Below are 13,365 nucleotides of genomic sequence, written 5' to 3'. Positions count from 1 at the left end.
TCTATCGTTCTGTGTGTAATGTCTATTGTGCAATGAGTTAGGTAGTTATATCTTAGGGATCCGATTCGTTTTTGCCTTCTCTGTCGTTTTCTTCATAGTCTCTAGTGTTCTCTTACTCCGCTCTTTTGTGATCTATGCTTTCTCTACCAGCCACTGCATTAGCTTCCCCACTGTTGTTTTATAAATTCTTTCTATTCCTTTCTGCTATTGTTTTCATGTTATGAGGAAGCCAATGTTTCTGTCTTGTTTGTTTGTCGTTTTGTTTTCCTCTGTTGATCTATAATGTTGTCATATAGTGTTATGATATATCCATTGTTCTCAACCTTCTCTTTTTATGTGCCTTTTCCATTTTTACTAAATTCACTGTATAGTAATTTGCATTCTTCTCTTATTCCAAGTGCACTCGGTTATTTGATGCACTCTCTCTCTGAATATCATTTGTATAAACGACGCTACTGTTTTATAGGTTAAAAAATATTAAAGCGAAAATTGGGCCCTGTTGTGCGAGGGAGAATAAAAGCAGCGACCAGACTACATTTCCCATCACCCTCCTGGAGCGAAACAAAGAAACAAAAGGGATATCATTCTCAGCAGGCGTCGTTTGCTCAGTGTTATGATCTGTGAAGTCAATTCTGTTTCCACTAATCCTGTGAACACAAAACAACGAATCAGTGCTCATCGCATGCCCCGCGGCCTTTCTCTCTCCCGTGCTGTGAGTAAGTTTTTTTTTATCATAAGCGTTGAATCTGATTGGCTAAGGGTGATGTCACCCTGGCTGAGCTGGCGCCTCCCATTCTCTCCCATTAAAAGCTCAGCATAAAGCTAAACAGGCAGGCGTCCTGCCGAGAAACCCCCAAAAAACACGAAAAGGCCGTGAGAGCAGAGACATTGTGCAGACCAAGCCAGCGGAGGTGGTCAAACCCAGCACATGAGTTACAACGCGCAGAGACACTGATGCAGGTGAGAAGCCCCGGAATCTGCGTGAAAAGCAGGCACGGGGATACGAAGGGTTACTCTAGTCTCTCTGTGTCTAGGGACTGGGCAGCCTGTGAAGCGTAGCCTGTCTGCAGTGTCTGTGCATGAGCAGGTATGTGGTCTGCCTGCAGCCGTGCGGGGAGTCTTGTGTTTGCCTCTGCGTGTGATCAGTCTGTGTGCATGACAATTCTGTACGTGCATGGTATATATGTGTGCGATGCATGTATGAATCAGTAGGCAATGGAAAGTCCGTGTGCATGGCGTAAGATGTGTGTGTGAATGGGATAGGTTGTGGATTTCATCGGCGTGTGTTCATATATCATACGTATCAGACTTATACCTCTGTATCTGTAAGTGTGATCGCTCTGTATGGGTATGGTTAGATTGCTACCTATGGCTCCGATGCATCTGTATGTGTGCTAATTAATTACAATATGACAGGTGTGTGGAGTAGATAGTTCTGTATTTTTACATATGTGTAAGGCATGTCAGACTGCTTCCTTGACTGGCCTGTATGTGCGCGAGAGAGCTGTCGGCATGTGTCTGCACGCAAATGTGGCGGGTCGCATTTATATTCTGGTTTTTGTGAGGTTACCTGAACCACACTTCTCTAGCATTGGCTTTCCTTTGTACAGATCGCTGTTTTCATAGATGTTAGTACAATTGGTTCAGTTTATCTGAACAGGGACTGCATCTCCCAGAGTGCACCCTGTGTTAAAGAAAGGCGTCCAGGTGCCAGTGCACCTTCTGGTAAAACTAAAGACTACTATCGGCTTTATGCCACCCTGAGCTTGAATGCATGTTCGTATTTGGATATGTAAATTGTGTTTGACACGTCTCTTTGTACGGACCCTATGTTTGGTGAATTGCCTTTGTCTTTTATACAGTGCTTTCTGGCCTTTGGTCTAGACGCTGTAAATAACTGGTGTCGTGTCACTATTAAACAGCACTCATTTAGCGACCCCGAAAATGGAGTGGCGCTGTAAGATTCAAATCTGTGGCCTTTGTGATACTTACAAGCCGTGAAAATGAAGCTTTAATGCTGATGTGACTCCATTTGCCGCACCTAGCGCGTACCCTAGTATCATAGACTACAAATCTTGTTGTTTCCACAAGGACTTTGAGAATATAACCCCAGGGGACTGAGAATATAGCTAAATCAAAAGAATATGTGTACCTGCAGGGACTGAGGATATAGGTTTCCACAGGGAATAGTTCTGATTTTGAAGGGGGGGGGGGGCGTTCATGACGCCCCTCCCCACGCTGTGCGGTTAGATATGACTGAACACGCTTTACATGTTTGACTTGAAACTATATGTACGTAAATGTCCAGGCAAGAGATACATATATATCTAGCTGCAGTGACTGAGAATACCCAGGTGCCACTGAACTGAGAATCTATGTAGTGCATGGAGATATTGTTGTACTTGCAGGTGTTGTGGAAATGCGTGTGCCTGTGGGAATGTTTGTACGCTAGACACTGGCACAAACTATATAGACATTTTGGGTGTTTTTACAGCATTGGTATTTGGTAGAAATCTCATATTTCACAAGGACCCGTGAAATAGTTTTATATTTCCTAAAAATTACAGATAATAACCCCGTCATCAGAGGTTCACAATTTCCAATTGTTTAATTAGAAATCGCTTCACGAAAACTAAAACGTAAGTGGAATGTTAGAACCACGACCTATTGATAGCAGAACATTGCATGAGAAGCTTGAAGTCTTTGTGATTGGCCACAGCTCACGGTTTAATTAGCAGGTTATCTGTAAAAGCTAATCAAAGACTAAACATTCTAAATTAAATCTAGGCACCTTGGTGACTCGCCTTGCTCGCAGTAGCTTGAACAATCTCTGATTTCAGTGCCCAGGATATTTTTTTAAAGAAAGAAAATCAGTTTTTCTGAAGTCTCTGTTCTTCTCTACATCATTTTATACTGTTCTTTTTAATACAGTTAAAGCTTTGGCCCGTATTTCACTTTCGATAAATCGCTTCATGTTTAAAAACAATGTGTTGGTGCTTATTGCACAAAAATAAACATGATGTAAAAATACCACAGAACATGTTACATGTTCTTCTATTGCCATCACAGGTTTTTGGTTATCTTTACGAACAGCTCGGCCTTTGGCCCTGTTGCTTATGATGTCACCAAAACCCCTTCCTTGATTGCAACATATAAATCATAATATCACATGATTACCCGAGATCTTTCCTCTCTATATACACACACACACACCAGAATGAATTGTGGAAATATCGTAATACATTTGTGATTGTATTAGCACAGTTGCGCTACATACCATATTATGGGTGTAAATGATTTTTACTCCCTCGGCGTAAATACATATATATGTATGGGGATTGTACAAATATTTGTATACTGTATCAGGTATCACCTCAAGTTGACGTCCACAATCCCCAGAACAACGTAAACGTAAAAAATGATATCCGCCTTGACTGTGGGGGACCATGCGACCCACAATCCACGAATGGAGACAGAAAGATGATTAGTAATTGGGGTGAATATCTAGGTAGAGAGAGTCAAGTGTAAGCCACTGTTGGAGGCCTGAGGGAACTCGAGTAAAGACTAGCGAGGCCTAGATTTACCCCTCTAATCCTCAGCCCGGGGGCTCCCATTCCCAGAGGGCCTCACGTCGGCTGAGAGGCCTGTCTCAAGCCCACGATGGTGGATTCAAGTTAACATTTCATGAAGGCAATTACCGCGAAGGCATGACCCGAGAGGACCGGAGCCTCCGCAGCGGATGACAACCCTTTATCCTGCCAGCTCGCATGTTATCTGTCACCGGCCTTACATGAGCATCTCTCCCGCACCAATTGAGCCCGGTCCCTTTCCCTGCCACTCCTAATACCTTCCCTCGCCTTCTTCGCTCCACCTGGTCCTCTACTACTGCTTTGTGTTTTTTCTTTGATTATTTGTGTCTTTGCATCCAAGTGTTTTTGGGTCTACACCATCCAGTTAAACTGTATGTTTACTTCTACGGTAATTTCTTTCTACTTAATCTTAGAAGCGACTTGGCGATGGGCCTCAGAAAATGAAGTTGAAACGGAAAAATTACCCAACCAAATTGCAAGCACCAAAAATCGATGTGTCATCAACCCAAATAAAATTGTAAAAACATTGGGGCATATTATCAACGGTGACGATAGTGAATTATTGCCGCTTTAGTGGCCGTTTTCAGCTGCTAAGCGGCGATAATTCTATCGCCCTATTAGCAAGCTGTCGCTAACAGCAGTTAGCGACAGCTTGTAGGCGATAGCGAGCGGTTTGGGGCCCGCTTTGCATGTCAGCGATATTTATCGGTAATGACATGCAAAGTGGGCGTACCCAACCTGTTAGCGACTGAAAGCAGTCGCTAACGTCGCTATCGCCTATTAGCAAGGCAGGCGTAGTGATGGAAATATTTGCGCTAAGCGCGAATATCTCAAAAAACTAACACCTGCCCAGACCAGATCTTAGCCATGTTATCCAATGGGAGGTGGGTAACATGGCTAAGAGCATTTCGTCGCTAATGCGTGAATATCGCTGTATTCTCAGCGATATTCACGCATTTCGCCACTATCGCCGGGAAATTCATCGCTTTGGAGATGAACGTTGCAAATAGCATGTTATCTCAGCGATAAATTTCGGCGATGCTCAGCGATAATAAAAAAAAAAAAATCATCGCTAAGCCTATTTAGCGATAAATAGCGCTACTTGTTGGTAATATGCCCCATTGTTCCCAGAAGCACAAACACAGAGTACATACAAGGAAATTAACCTTGACATCAGCGGTGCAGGGGAGCAGCGCAGACAGTGACATCCACTTAGATGTGAACAATGACTGGTTTTTATCTCACCACTAATAATTAGAGGATGCCAACAATGACTTCCTCCTACGAAAGGAAGCGACGTCAACAATAGCTTGGTATTGACGCCCACAATTGTCTTTTCTTTATTTTTGTTTTGTATACTTCTCATGAAGCCGGAAGTATTCTCAGGGATGGTAGAAAGAAGGGGTGGTCAGAACAAAAAGGTAGGCCGTGTAACTGAAGACAGATGCTGAGACGTATATATGATGGTAAGCAAGGTGGATATTTAGGCAGTCGCATACAGACTGGTGGGCCGCGTAGGTAGGTCAAAATGTCTGGGGTGCATGGGGTTTTGGGCCTATTTGGAATCTGACTGGTGTTTTAAGGCAAAGGTGGTACAGAAAAGAGTTTCATAATGAAGGAACTATCTCTTTACACAGTTCTAATCTAAAAGGACCGTATAGCAGACAATAAGCTCAACTTTAACACCAGCCTTACAAGGAAGCCGCCTACCTCGTTTCCTTATTGCTGTGGAGTCAACAGCAACTACACTAACAAGTTAGTGTGCACTTACTCTCTGGCCTGGCAGCATTCGAACGCTTCAGGGGACCAAATGAATAAGGACATTAAGAAACTTCAAGCATGTAAACCACACCAGTTTTTTTTCCTTAGAAGCCGAGTTCAACTCATTTTTGGTGGGCCCAGCCCCAGGTAATATAAGCAGCTCCGCCACAGCCAGATGCCGCCCACTGCCCTTGGGACCCCACGCGCACACCAGTCTCCATACTATAGGTAAACTACTCATGTATTAAGTTTGTGTACTGGTAATCAACCAGTGCTGGACACCTGAGCTGCCTTTTTTGAACCCGGAAAGCGGGGAACAAGTCCATAAAAATAAATAGGGGCCTAATTAGCAAAGGCAGTGATTTCACTCCATCATAGCGCTTTTGCACAGAAAAAGCTGAAAATATGTCTATAAAGTAATTTAAAATTTTGTGGCTTAACATTTTTCCTTCGAAATACTAATGTGCTAATGTGTAATTGAGCATATACATATATATTCCTATTCTAACAAGGCGGGTTACAGTTGGCTGGTATATTTACACTAACTGCGAAAATAACTTCCACATAGATTAATTCTATGTATATTCTGTGGATATCCCAAAAATCTGACACGAGTCGGCACCTACACAGGACACCCCGATGTAGGAAAAGTTATGCACAGATGTAGGAAAAGATATGCACAGATGTAGAAAAAGGTTGTGCTATTTGTTGGGAAGGCAGGTTACAGTTGGCTGGTATATTTACACTAACTGCGAAAATAACTTCCACATAGATTAATTCTATGTATATTCTGTGGATATCCCAAAAATCTAAGTTGAGTCTGCATCTACACAGGCCACCCCGACGTAGGAAAAGTTATGCACATATGTAGAAAAAGGTCGTGCTATTTGTTGGGAAGGTGAGTACCTAGTATGTTTCTGTGAAAGGAAACCTGGTTTGCATTATGGGGAGGGATTCTCTAATATTGCTCTAGGGCAGTGAGTACTCTTTATGGTGAGGGTCGAGTGTGCTTTCCCTTGTTGCTGCGGTACCTGTTGTTAGGGAAGAGTGTATTGTTGATGTGATCAATAGGAAAGTGTACAGTTGTCATTTCTGCAGAACAGTAGTAAGTACCCTTACATGGCTGTAGCAGAGGCAGGACCTGATATTGACAGTGAAGACTTGAACGTCAGTGGCTTTAGGCGAGTGTTCCTGCTTTCGATAGTAGGGAGTGAGGGTGTGTCTTGGATTAGTGTTGTTAAATGGACTACAGGAGTGTTAGTTACTCATTTGAGGGTATTTATTTTCTTCGTTATTTCAGGGTTCAATCAAAACATTAAAATGACTAATGTATTAAAAATACTATATGAGCTACTACTACGGATGTTATACTAAAACTAACATATTAATACACATATAAAAATAGAGATCGGCAGTTCTTTAATGTGCGATTATTTAAACCATTACAATAAAAGCCAGAAGTGCATAGTTACATATCAACAGTATAAAAAAGTACTTACAAAGGCCTGAAAAGAGGCCTACAACAAGCAAAAATGGAAAATTGCTAACATTTGAAAAGATGTTTTAAAAAAAAAATCACTGTTTCTTTTTAAAAGTGCATAAATATAAGACACAGATATGAAAATACGCAAAAAAGTATAAAGTGCAATTTTTACCCCTGAATGGGGTGTAAGACTGTCCCCATAACTGTGCACAGTGCCTCTGAGCTGGCCCCAAACCCAGACAGGTGGTCTAGACAAGAAGGTACTTATCCATACACAGTACTTCTTAACAAAGCCCTGATTAAAGTGCAATTTTTAAATGGTTTCTTGAGATCTTAGGGGGCACGTTTTATCACAGTTAGTCCTTCTGTGGAGCAGAAAAATGTTGGGCTTCCTATCAAAGTTATGAGTTTTAAGACTGTCATGTCTTTAGCAGTCTATTGGGGCATAGTATCTGGTGCACTTGTTGGTAATACCCAGACCTCTCAAAGGAACCTCAGGAATTGAGCGCTAGCTGTGAGGACTCGTTTTTCAGGCATGCTTCAAAAGCTGCAGAACAAGTTCTGATATTTAAGGCACGCCATACTGGGCAAAGCCAGAATATTCTTAGGTGATGCTGATTTTCACATCCGCAAAGGATATGAATTAGTAATTCCTCCTCCAGTGCACAAAATCTTAATTTTTAGAGCGTCCTGCTCACTTGAGATTGCTTTTGCTTGCTTGGTTATCACTCTGGAGACTATTGGCACGGGGAGGCTACTAGACCTGATCTCAAAGGTCTCTAGTATGTCCAACGCAAAGTTGAGATACTTGGGCACGTTAGTCAGGGGATTTTGTATTCATTCCCAAATTTTGCTTTTCAGTGTATTCTCTCTTGCTTGTTTGGCTTTCACGCATCATATTAAAAACTTGGCTTTGCGTGCCCAGTGCTGTGAGACCAAGCATAACTCCTGTCAAATTTGGACAAGTGCCATGCAATTGGGAAGGGAAAAGACTCTACGATAGCAAATGGATTGGGCCCTTTCTGGCCAGTTTGCCATTCATTCTCTAAGGTTAATTGCGCCACACTTTCTTATTGGAAGTAATTTGCAGCCAACCCCATTACCAGTAGCCTTAAATCAGGATTCACCAATGACTTTTGTAATTTACAAAAAAAATAGAGAAACAAATTTCAATATTTAAAAAGAATTGTATTAGCTACATAGACAATGAATGAAGGAAAGTTGTGGTTGCTTGCATTGTTCTGCCCCGCTACTGGTTTCATATAATTACATCTAAAACAAGCTTAACAAACAACATCCGTATGGAGCATAGGGTAAAACGTCTATCCCACTTCTGCATGGAGGGCACAGTATTTAGCTTTGATCTTGCCTTGTCCATGAAGCTCTATTGTCTGCCACCAGCAGGACCATGTAATAGTCAGACCAGAAGTTAAAAGAAAATGGTGGATAGACGTTTAATTCCAGAAAAATGTATGTAAATGTAAATTGATACTTGTATAGCGCATTACTCACCCGCAAGGGTCTCAAGGCGATTGTACGAATACCACTGTGGAACCCATCCTGGCTTTCCCTGTGAGGCGTCCACTCCTGGGCACCCCCAAGGTGGAGGCAAGGCATCCTTAGCGTTGTGGGGGCCGTTGTGGAGATTAAGCAAGCTATTGCCCAGAGTTGGACTCCATGATTGGAATAGGCACCAAGGCGAGAATTATCAGGTCCGTGGAGTTTTGAGCCCAAGACCCGCTGAGGCAGGGTATTGAACCCTGGTCCCGGGCTAGACCTCTGCATCAGGGTCTGCCGCTCTAACCATTGAGCCACAGATCTCTCCGAAAGCTCGCCTCTATAATAGGTGCTTGGAGTGATTAGTTTTGGTTCAGTTATATTTATGGCACTGCATATCTCCTTGTGGGAGTGGTCAGTATCTTAAATGGTTTAGTAATATCTGAACATGATTCAATATTTTGGTGGTTTTGCCTGAATAGAAGTTATGTGTCGGTTATGGTATGTGATATTTTCTTGTTATAGTGTATGTTATGTTATCATACACTTGTAGAGCGCCTTATCACCCAGAGGTCTCTAAGCGCTATCAGTGGACATACGCCATCAGCACAGTACCGAGCTACCTGCTCAAAGAGGCCCCCACGCCTCCGGAAAAGCACAGTCTTCAAATTCTTCCTAAAAGCTATGCTGTTGGATGTTTTGCTCCGCCTTGTGAAGAGTATGCACGCATCTTGTTCTGTTTGGTTTCCATCTGTACAAGCCCCTGAACAGAATACTGAGACATCACACGGAGAACCAGCAGTACACTGCCAGAGCGGTTATGAAGGCCAGTTGGAGCCCAAAGCCAGTAGTGGAGCGATGAGTCACCATTGATACTTTATAGCTCTGACAAGCAACTGGGTTCTCTAAGGCTACAGTAGATGCTGTTGCAAAATGGCTGCCCTGAAGACAAGTATGATCCCGGTGGCGGCAGCTGCAGAGGTTGGTTTGCAGGTGGGACACACAGGTCTAAAAATGCGGATTCGTAACCTGCTGAAGAATGAAGGAGTCTGCGGCCGAGGGCACTGACAGATTCAGTCCTTTCAGATAGGAGTTTGGGGGGTGGGCGGCACAGAGGAGGGCAGTTAAGCAGGACTCAGGTGGCATTTCTGGGGTCAGCTACAGGGCTTCACATTTTGAGGCATTGAACTGTGCTAGTGTGTCCACATTTTGCCACTTCATGACTCAAACATGATCACCAATTTCTTTACATACTCTGTGTGAATTAATGTAATGTCACCTTACATGTGGTAGCTTAGATTGTGGTTGCGGAGGATGTTTCGCTTCATGATCATGTAGACATGGAAGGATGGCCATGATGATAGTCTAAGGGGGGCTCCATCGGATATGCTAGTGGAAGCAAAGAGAATCAGTGTCAGTTCGACCAGGTGGGTGTTATTGGATAAGAAGAACTAGCTAAGGGATGACCGTCACATTCTGCATAATGATAACCAGTTAAGTAGTGTTATGGTATGCACAAATGGGTCATAGGGAGCACAATCCTAAACATATGTATATCAAAGTGATAAATAGTCACAAGGTTTTGAAACAATAATTAAATAGAGTCCAATTAGACATATAAATAAGTCTTCTTCCTCAGATGGGATAAACAATCAATTGTAGTCCATGTATGTTCATTTATCCATTTATTCAAAAGGCTTCATAGAAGATAATCAAAAAACAATCAACAAAAGCAGCCAACACTTGTTTCGTCAGTACATCCAGTCCGTACCCTGACTTTTTCAAGGCTAAATGGGAGGATAAGAGCGTGGTAGATCGTAGCCCAGCTCTTTGGTCCAAATTTACGAGGTCTCGTCTTTGACCTATGTTATTTAAGCGATGGGCTTTGTGCAATAATCATCAATATGAGAGTTTAAAAGTAGGAGGCTATGTATCTCATGCAGAAGAACAGTTCCAACATGGCACTCCAGATAAATAAAATGTGGATTTATGGTTGTCAAAATCCACACCATGAATAGACGATCCCCAAATGGGTGCCGGGCAACGTAAAGAATATGGAGGCGTGTGGTTCTGCATAAAGCGATGTAATCGCTACGAGCTGAATAAGTATCTTGAGGTCCGCTTGATAACGCGCACCTTAACGTATGATTTTAAATAATGAACCATTTACTTTAAAACATAAGTAGAGTGCAGTTATGGTTACAAATTAAAACCAAACAACCTCTGAAGTTCGCAACTTACGGTAAGGACTACAATCCATAACTCTAAAGAAAAAAAACCTTGCAAACTGTAGATCTCACACCGAATGCAATGATTATGACCTCACACAATTTATACTGCTAATTAACAATTCCTACAAGCCAATGTAAATATGTAATGATGCATAGTCAAACTAGTAAATAATGCTACATTCATAGTGATCTCTTTCATAGCATTAGGAGTAATATGTTATGATCTTATCTGTAAGAATTTTTACATTTGTAATTGTAGACATCGCATCTAAGGGGAGTTCACGAGCATTGCATTTAGTACGCAAGTTATGGGTTACAATGCTGCTGTGCTCGTTCTGGCTTTCCAACACCAGTAACGCCACTGCCATTAACACCATTATCACCAACACCAGCACAACTAGTGTCACCACCAGTAGCCCAAACGCCAGCATCGCTAACACCACCAGTACTACCACCCGCCAGTAGCACCACCACCACAACTGGCATCTAGCTATCAGTCCAATGTAAGCAATGCAAAACTACAATTGCCATAATGCAGACGCTGCTGTCACCCCTACACCACAACCAGGCAAAAGACTAATATTACCCCTAAATGCAAACTTCCTTCCATGCCACCGCATAGATTTCCAGAGTCACTGAAGAAGTGGGTGGGTTGGGTTAGCCATCGTCAGGCCAGAACCTCCTATTACTGTTTCAGGCTAATACCTTATTATTTGGCAGCTCTCAGGGGCATAGCTCCTATTGCTGCAAAAGGTGAAGTAGCATCGGTGCCAAGACATAAGGGGTAAATTGAACTCCTGTCATGGCTGTATTTTAAAGCCCAACCAACTAACAAGGTGGCCCAATCTCCTTGCTCTTATCAGAGGCATTTTCACCCTTGCCACAACACTGGTGGCTTTTACAAAAGCTGCCAGTGCAGATAGACCCAAGCCAGTACCCTTGGTAGCATTGTTTAATAATGTTAGTGTTTTACATATTGCTCATGGGCTTGACTTGGGCACTATATAGATATTAGTCTGGCTTTTTGGCCCTTGGACATGTTTGTAGCACTTGTCGTCGTTGGAATATGAGCACCACAGGACTATAGGCCTCATTAGACTTCAAGTTGTAAGTTGGTGGTGACAGAGTGTAAGATTTTGATAGTGGTTGGACGTACTAAGGGTAGTTATTCAAGGGCCCATTGCTATTTAAGTCTTTGAGTAGCCACTGTGGCTGGACGGAAAGGTCTGTTTTTGTTTCATTACTCACTCTATACCCTTGTCTATGATTGCTTTGTGTAGGCCGTTCCTCAATTGAAATTGGTGCCAACCCTATTATTTGTTTTTCCAAGTATAAATTCTGCATATATTTCATTCTGACCATGTCACTGTTTAGTAATAAATGTGACTTTGAAGACTACTATTTGTAGACGTGTGCAGTGGATGTATCTTGTTACAAATAAACACTTAGCGGAATGTTTAATTTGTATTTTTGTAGGTATGCAGCTATTGACCTAGCATACTGTCTCATGGGATTACAATTTATTTTGTTGCTTTGTGTAGCACTCACACTAGCCCAAGATTGTTTCTGAGTGCTGTAAGAGAGGAAGGGAGATAGAGTATCATTCAAAACATTCAAGTAAAGTGACAAGGTAGTCTCTAGTCTGAATATCTGTCTGAAGCGAAAGGTCTTAATCTCGTTTCTGCATTACCTAAAATCTGACTCTAATAGATGTGAATGCAGTAATTAGTTTTAAAGGATGTGTGTAGCAAGTAGCAAAATTCAGCTGTTGTTGGAAGACCTTAGGTGATATTGCTAAAAAAATCAGTGTAGTAATGTGATTTTTGGATGGAAAAAGGAGGAGGCATGTGAAAGGCATCTGAATGCTATTTTTTTTAAACTTCTGTTTTCCTTGCCGAACTTTACAGATATTAACAAGGATTGGCAAAGTTAATTTGGCTTTAATGTGCTTATGGATGGAATCACAGGCTTCCACAAATGCAGTCTGCTGGCACCTCGACCATTGTGGATATGAGCCGCCTAATATAGCCTCATATGTCCTACCACTTCTTTTTAACCATCCCTTCACCGCAAATTCAATAAAAGGATGATTTTTCTGGCTGGGTAGGTGATAGGGATTTTTGACTGGATCCCTTACCCTTTTGAGTTCTCCCTAGACAGTCCCTCAGTCTAATGATGAGGGCCGTTCACCATTAGAGGATTCTTTAGCGAATGTGGGACGGCCGATAACGAAGCATGACACCGAAGGGGTGTGTGAGGCTATCCCGTTCCTTTTAGGCAAATGCCCTCATGGTCCTAATCTTTGTGACTGGGAAAGAATGGTCACCTGATATTGAGGATTCACTCTGAACTACAGTTGATTGGCTCCGCAGTTGGAGAGTATATTATTAGGGCACGTTTCGGTGGATGTAACAGATTCACACCAGACCTATGGGCTTTGCCAAGGTTTGTTTTTTAAGTGATATATGATGTATGTTGCATGAATTGGACTTAACAGAGATTTAAGGAATCACATGACTTCAAATCAATTACGTTGCAGACTTTAAATTAAGGAAATGGGACACAAAACCTGAGGGGGGCAAGACACGGAGGTGGACGGACTGATCTGTTAAAAGTGTAAATGTAAATGTATAGGCATTTATATAGCGCACTACTTACCCATAGGGTCCCAAGGCACTTCGACCGCTGCGAAACCCTTCCTGGCTTCCCTGAGAGATGGTCCCTTAATGGGTATCTCCAGGGTGAGACCAGGCATCCCCGGCGGTCTGGTGGGGCCGTTAGTGAAGATGAGGCAAGCTAATGC

General features: G+C 42.4%; 1 protein-coding gene across 1 annotated transcript in view; it reads left to right on the top strand.

The window, feature by feature from the left end:
- Positions 1-821: 821 nt before the first annotated feature.
- The window catches only part of LOC147691862 (dual specificity protein phosphatase 10-like), a 56,852-nt gene continuing 44,308 nt past the window's right edge, over positions 822-13,365 (top strand). The window contains exon 1 of the mRNA XM_086938136.1: positions 822-960. The gene's annotated coding sequence lies outside the window, so the exon portion shown is untranslated. The remainder of the gene's footprint in view (positions 961-13,365) is intronic.

This window comes from Lissotriton vulgaris, chromosome 9 (assembly GCF_964263255.1).
Source record: "Lissotriton vulgaris chromosome 9, aLisVul1.2, whole genome shotgun sequence".
NCBI classification, from domain to species: Eukaryota; Metazoa; Chordata; class Amphibia; order Caudata; family Salamandridae; genus Lissotriton; species Lissotriton vulgaris.
The sequence above is the reverse complement of the archived record's forward strand: the minus strand, read 5'-3'. Positions and strand labels throughout refer to the sequence as shown.